At 42.1% G+C, this 7608-nt stretch overlaps 1 protein-coding gene, 1 long non-coding RNA gene and 1 pseudogene across 2 annotated transcripts in view; 2 read left to right on the top strand and 1 right to left on the bottom strand.

The window, feature by feature from the left end:
- LOC115871799 overlaps positions 1–440 on the top strand; it is a 6031-nt pseudogene extending 5591 nt beyond the window's left edge.
- The window catches only part of AMN1 (antagonist of mitotic exit network 1 homolog), a 74308-nt gene that overhangs the window by 9974 nt on the left and 56726 nt on the right, over positions 1–7608 (bottom strand). The window lies entirely within an intron of this gene.
- LOC123522416 overlaps positions 4713–7608 on the top strand; it is a 133359-nt gene continuing 130463 nt past the window's right edge. Inside the window, exons 1-2 of the long non-coding RNA XR_006680683.1 lie at positions 4713–4884; positions 5632–5677. This is a non-coding gene — a long non-coding RNA (uncharacterized LOC123522416). The remainder of the gene's footprint in view (positions 4885–5631; positions 5678–7608) is intronic.

Here is a 7608-nt window from a genome sequence, read left to right as displayed (position 1 = left end):
TGTGTGTGTGTAAGTGACTGATTGTAAAGTCCTCCCCAACCTGCTTGTGGTTTTATGCTTTATAAGCTAAGTGTTATGCTGTACTGAAACTGAGAGACGTTGAGTGTTGGCTGACTCCCGGAGGCCACCTTTGAATGGAAGCTTCTCATTTGATTTATTTGGTGTGGCTTTGACTGTCTTGGAAACCGGGGACAACATTATGATGAACACATTTGAAAGTGAGAGGTTTGCTTCTGAGGCAAGTAGAAGCCTAACAGAAAACAGCCAGCCCCTAGGCAATGACTTGCTAATAGATAGACCTGGGGCACGATCGGAAAGAGGAGCCAAGTGGATTAAATGAAGACATTGTAGAAAATCCACACACAAAATCCCTTAACAATACTGCCAGTACTGTAAATCCTGAGGATGAATTACAATGCGAGAAAATGCAACTGGAATAATCCTTTTAAAATATACAGTAGTAAATTTATGTTGCACCCAGAAATGTTAATCCAAGTTGGATAGTCCTCAATTAAAAGCGAAACCTCTCAGCTTCTGGTCATTCTGGTCAGGGATTCCAGGGTACAAGTGATCTACTTTGAGTGAACATCCTCACCTAGTAAAACTTCTGTTGCAGGTTTCTGTTTAAAATCTGGTATTTATTTGTTTAATTATGCATGTCACTCTCATTAATTTTGACTAAATCTTATATATTCTCTGTTTTTTATGTAGATCACTGGGACTTCATAAAATGATAGTAATTAATAAGCAGTTTCTGCTGCCAATGTAGCATTGAAGGCATTGTTTTCAATTAACTTTGAGTACTGTTTTAAGATGTAACTAGATAATGACAATCTACTTTTAAAAAGTAAACGTGATTTTACAAACTAACCCCTGCTCCCCCCAAACAAAATAACAATCTAGTACATCTTAAAGCAGGAGTCTGTAGCATCTGAGCTATAGTTGTGACAGAACTTTCACAGGACAAAGGGGCTTCCCTGCCACTCCCATCTCAAGAGAAGGTTGTGGTACTCACTGCCCACCCCCCTGCCCGCCCCAGCAGCAACAGCAGGGCCACTAGAAATTCTCATCCTCTTCCCCTCCTCAGACCCTAGTAGTGGGGTGAAAGTTCTGGAGCATTAAAGTATGGCACTTTTCAATGTACCTATTACGATACTTTAATTCATTATCTAGGAGCCTTGGTGGCACAATGGTTAAGTGTCAGCTGCTAGCTGCACGGCCAGTGATTTGGACCTGCTGGAGAAAATGCTGGCCCCTGTAAAGATACAGCCCAGGGAACCCTCTCTGGCAGTTTCACTCTGACACATGGGTTCACTATTTGTTGGAATCAACTCAGCAGCACACAACAGGAGTTCATTAGCTGAAATTGGTTTGAGTGGCAACCCTGTCCTTTCTTAGACCCTGTCCTTTCTTAGAATGCGTGTGCTGCTGTAGACTTGGCTCAGATTCAGAACTGCTCCGCAGGGTTTCACAGCTGGGGCCGTGCAGCAGTAGAGTGCCAGGCCTGTCTTCCGAGATGCCTGGTTGGTGCCAACTTTTCATATAATAGCAGAGCTGACAAATGCTTTGAGCCACCCAGGGACTTCTAAATGATTCTTAAAGTTTATTTTGGAATTCTTGCTTATTTTAAGACAGATTAAAATGAATACAAATCTCATAGTTTTTACAAAATTATATTGTATTCTTTTGAATTGGCCTGAATTATTAGTGGATCTTTACATATTTAGGGCTAAAATCTAACATTGTATAAACATTAAACTTCAATTAAAGAAACAAAAAATGATATCCAGTGTTCCAGATGCAAAACAGCATTAGCCCAGATCCTGTTTTGCAAGAAGGTTCTGCTCTAATTTTTATTTAAATCATTGTAAACACCACTTGTGCAAACACCCTAGATTGTCTATGAGTATAAAACCTGCTGGCTCTGATCACTTGGGGTCGGAATGACTTAAGCAATAGCTGGTCCTCGGTCTGCCTCATTCTGTCTCCTCTGATCCACATGCTGAGGCTCTCTGTTTCTCAAGCTGTAACGATCACACATTCAAATCTATGCACATATGCATTCAGTGTTCTGTAACAAACACATTGATAGATCCTACTGAGATTAGACCTCTTAAAAATCTACTCCAAAATCTTTAACAATGAGTAATATTATACAATAAGTACTTGATTGACCTGCAAAGGGAGAAGATAAAAAGTTGTTGTGTAATTATTAGCTTTTCAATTTTATCTTCAAGCTATATTTTAAGCATCCAAAAGCAAAATCATAAAATAAGTGAAGCCAAAAAACCATAGCTGACTCACAGAGACCCCCTGTGGGTTTCTGAGACTATAACTATTTATGAGAGTAGGAAGCCCAGTCTTTCTCCTAAGGAGCTGCTGGTGGTTTTTATTTGACTACCTTGTGGATCGCAGCCCATTTTGTGACCATTACACCACCAGGGTTCCTAAGAAATCCAAGATGACCTACACAAATGGGAAGGTATTCTGTTTTTATGGATTGGAAGATTTTGTTAGGTAGCTAGATTTAGGGAATGGGGTTGTCCCTCCCATGCCTGCAAAAGCCCCCATAAAGGAGCTTGGAAAGAAATCAGGCAACCATTGAACACCTATGAAGACACCAAACTGAGCATGTTCATACTCAAGCCCCCAGCCAGGTGGGAGGTACAGCTGGGTGTTCAAACTAGGCCCAGGCTCATGACATCACCCAGGTGGGCTTAACTCAACCAATGGGGTCAACCAATACCATCAACCACGCCTCTCCAGCCAGAGGTTTGAAATCCTGGCTGTGAGAAGGTCTCTATTTTACCCTGCTCCTGGTCAGTGGCAGGTTGGAGGGTAGGGTGCACTAGCACTGCCTGGGCATGCCCCTTTAGGGCCCACTCCAGGCCTTCTCAGGGCCTACAGTCTCTTGGCCCACATGCTCTAAGCCTCTAGGGCTCTTGAGCTTCTGGCTACCCAGGATCCCTGCCCACAGTTCCATACATGTGGTGCTCTTTTCCACATGGTTGCTCGAGCCCAGTTGTGAACTTCAGCATGGCTTCAGCACAGCTTGGCACACTTCCCAGGGATAGCAGGTACCCTTTCAAGACTAACACCGAGTTTCATAAAAACCCACTTGGATTACAAAACGGGCTTCGCTGTGAATTCTTTCAGTATGCGAAGTCAAGAACCAAGGAGGTATTAACCATCCCAGAAACCTAACAGTTTAATATATAAAGAGGTCCATGTTAACCAATGTTATATACAAATTCAATGAAAATACTATTAAAATGTCAACAGCTTTTTTTGTTGGAGACAATGGAAAAGTTGATCCTCAAACCTACATTGAAATACAAGGGTTCCTGAATAGCCAAACAGTCTTGATTAAGAACAAAGTAGGAAGTCTCACACATAACAATGTCAAAACTTAATACAAGCCAACAGTAATCAAAACAGAGTTACCAGTGCAAAGACCAATGGAATACAATTGAGGCTTTAGAGTAAACTTATATATTTGTGGCCAACTAATTTCTGACAAGAGTATCAAGTCAATTCAATGAAGAAAGAATAACCAATCTCTTACACGTGGTGCTGGGACAACTGGATAACACATGCAAAAGAATAAAGTGGGGCCTTTACTCATACTATATAAGGGGGTCTTTAAAACGTTTGAGAAAAAATTCCATTCTCTTTAATTTCATTTTTCACAAATTTTCTGAAGCCCTCTCACATATGAAAATTAATTAAAAAATAAGAGCTAAAATGATTTGGAAAAAATAAAAAAAGAAAAACAAAAATATAATAAAAAAGAAAGGTCACAACAAAATACTATATAACTGGAGATTCAGGTCTCTTACTTTTGAGAGCTCCTCGGTTACCTGAGATGTAGTCAATTAGTGTAGCCTTTCTAGGCATAATATTTTTTGCAATGTACTATAAATTCTAGCCTCTATGCCATTTGTTAAAGGTGGGATACAGTCTGAGTCTCCATTTTACTAGAGGATGTGAACCTTTTACTTCCTTGGGTGAAAGACAAAAAGCGCATTTCCATATGGGAGAGATGTCTCAGAAGCAGAGAGAGAGAGAGAGAGAGAGAGAGAGAGAAAGCAGAGGCCAGAGAACCACGTGGCTGAGAGGCTGAGGACTAGAGAGATTTGGCTACTGGCTGAGGAGAGGTGTTGCTGTGGACTAGTGGCTGCACCTTTAATATTTTCTGATCCTGGCTTGTGGTAACCTGTTACCTTCCTTAATAACCGCCCTTGAGTATGAGTATGCTGTGAGTTCTATGTGACCTTTGCAAGAAATTATCAAACCCAGCGGAAAAGCAAAAGTAGCGTGTCAAAGGAGGAACGGTTGGTGTCAGAACAATGTACAAGAAAGATGGAAGGTGACCTTGTGGCAAATGGCCTTGGGGTTGTAAGGAATTGGATGTTCTTTTTCCCTTTTGAAGTCAGGGAGGCCAGATAAGACCTCTAAACTGTTTTTGTATAACCTTGTCAGAAATGCTTACATAAAATCATTTCCTGACTGCATCCTGGCTTCCCACCTTCCCCTAGAATCCTAGAATCAGAGGCCGCCCCCTCTTCTCTCCCGCAGTGGTTCGGTGAGATTCCTCCCGCACGCGGCTGCGCATGCTCACCTTAGGCTCCGCCCTCGGCTTTCCCCGGGCTGTGCCCGGCTCCTTCCACGTGTGCTCCTGCGCTCCCCTGAAGGGGCTCCCTGGCCGTTTTCAGTCGCAAACTTTCTCGCGGCCCCCACCATGCGGCCTTGCACGCTTTCCAGAGAGAGCGTGTACTTTCTGAGATTGTAGCACCTGAAACGTCCCTTTCCCTCAGAAAAGCTGCTGGGATTTACAGAAGTGCTGCCGCCGCGTGAGTTCTTTCAGCGTTGAGGAGAACCGAGGTAAAGCACCCCGGACACCTAACAACATTACAAAGGTCTTTCAAGACTGCTAACAATGCCCAAAGGGCATGCCCTCTGCTGTGAGCCTCAACGCGACGGCATGTAGCTCGGACTCCGTGGGTCAGCCAACCCCGCTCCCTGAGCGCTCCACTCCACAAGCCAGGCTCCTGCCCCAGCCCCGCCGCTTGCTTGCTCTGTGGGCTCGAGGGCTACACTCTCAGGCTCTGATTCCTGGGTCTGTGGCAGCGCCTCCCAACTTACAGCTGTCTTCTGGATCATGGAGCTTCGCTGCCCAGAGGATACACTTTACTTTTGGCTATTGGTGGTAGTAACCCAACATCTAACCCCGCCACCCCCTTCTCTGCCTCCCCTCCCCCTATGTTGTTGTTTTTAAAATTTTCTACCTAGTAGGATGGCAATCCAATGAAGCCTGTTAACAATTACTCACAGGTGACTCCTATCACTGTCTTCCCCACCTTCTCACCTAAATTCGTATAGGAAAAAGGCATTTGGTGGGAGTTACAGAAATACTCTGGTCAGAAGGGACACATTAAATAATTCACTGCCCCTGCACTCATCTCTTTCGATATAGATTTGTCTAGGTTACTTTCTGATCACAGACATTTTAGGGTTTAAAAATTTTTTTTTAATTTTGCAGGATTATTTTGACCTTATATGTGATTTTCTTTATCATACATTACATACAAGTCTTTGTTTTCTGATTACATTTCTGCCACTTTTCTCTAGGCACTCCCTGTTGAGCATAATTAGGAAGGCTGTTTTCCGTCAAATAGTAAGTAGCCAAATACTTCCTAATCATTATGAGGCCTCTCTGGTTAACATACAAAATATTCCTATGAAGTTAACTTTTTTGATGCTAGATGGCAGTATTACACTTCTCACAATCTGTTAAGGCGCCTTCTTCCTGTAAAATACAGCTAGGGTCTATCTAGGGCTGTGGGTTTAATAGTAGGTACATTCAATGCCTGTGGGTTGATGATGCTGTAGGGATTATATTGTGGACTTTCTTAAGTACTTTATGATCCCTTCCAGGATACGTTATAGAAACACAGGCCTTCAGGGCTGAAAAAGACCTTCAAGATCATACTTGTGATGCTTGATGTCACCATCCCATTTCCTTCCCTTTTCTAGTTGCAGTTGCCCTACTGTACACTGATGGTTCAAGAAACTGTCTCCTGTGTATCAAGTGACTTAGGTTTTACTTCCAGTTCTATCAATTATTATTTCTAATACATGTGGCAAGGCACTTAAATCTACTTTATCTCTATTCCCTTATCTTTAAAATGAGGAAGCTGTAGAGATGACTCCTAAGAAACTTTTCACCCCCAAACCAGTCATTGCTATTAAATTGAGTCCGGCTCACAGCAACCCAATAGGACAGCAGACTGCCTCTCTGTTTTTCAAGGGGACAGCCTGATGCTTCTTCACCAGAGTGGCTGCAGTACCGGAACTCGGACTTTGTAGTTAGCAGCCCAACACATTACCAACTCATGCTACAAGAGCTCCTTAACTTCTTAGCAACTCTAAAAATCTATTACTAATATAAATAGCAACCATGTTTTGAAAGAGATTCCTGGCAAGGGCTTTTAGAGCACCAATAATGAAAAAAACTATGGGCACCATAAACTTTTAACAACCATTTTTTTTGTCATATCAAGGAAAATATAATTTAGACATTTAAAAAATACCATGAAAAAAAGTGAGATGGGGCACGGGGCACCTTTTTTTTTTTTTTTACAAACAATCAAAGTTTCAATGCTTCATTATAGTATCTGACACAAAGAAGTTCTGCCATGCATGTTTAGAACGGAATGAATGAAGCAGAATGAGGAAGAGAATACTATAGGATTTAGAAAAGGGAAGCACAAAGAGTTCTCTTTTAAGTTAAAGAGTCAATGAGAAACACTGAAGCCAATCACTTGGGTCTTAGAGTACTTTCTCTTGGGGCTCTAGGTGGTAAATCATCAGAAAGACCAGGCTTACTGGTGGGACAGACACTGGTGGAATCCCTGAGCTACACCCTTCCACACCCTTCAGGTCTGGAAACGGACTCCACAGTTCAATGTTCAGCCAAACAGTAGATACATCTATAATGGGAACAGGGAGCAAGGTCAGCAGTTTGAAACCACCAGGTGCTCTGTGGCAGAAAGATGGGGCTTTCTACTTCTGTAAATAGTTACAGTCTTGGAAACCCACAGGGACAGTTCTACCCTGTTCTGTAGAGTCACTATGATATGGCATTGCCTTGATGGCAGTGAATATAAGGGGAATAATGACACCAGGGAGGTATGCACGCCTGAGACTCATCGACCATTTGAGATAAAAAAAGCAGTATTTAACCAAAGACAAAGTTTAGAAGCAAGGGGAAAGGAAACTTGAAAGAGAAAATTACAGGGAAGAAATGGGATAAGTGATGTCACAATGTTGTGATTACAATCAAAGACATGAAATAATATGTTCATGATTGGATGGAACAATGATCTATACAAAGCACCCACTTTACAAAAAGGTTTTTAAAAACTGGAGAATATATGTATAAATAAAGTAACACAGGTTTGCTCCTCCATAAATTAATTAAAATCTTTGACAAGTAAAACCTTTGATAAATTAATGTTCCTTTGTACACTGGTACAGATAGGAACTGGAAACACAGGGAATCCAGGGTGGATGATCCCTTCAGGACCAGTGGTGTGAGTGGCGATA

This window comes from Echinops telfairi, unplaced genomic scaffold, assembly GCF_000313985.2.
Source record: "Echinops telfairi isolate 266 unplaced genomic scaffold, ASM31398v2 ScPeMD7_7406;HRSCAF=8444, whole genome shotgun sequence".
Taxonomy (NCBI): Eukaryota; Metazoa; Chordata; class Mammalia; order Afrosoricida; family Tenrecidae; genus Echinops; species Echinops telfairi.
This window is presented reverse-complemented; position numbering and strand designations above follow the sequence as displayed.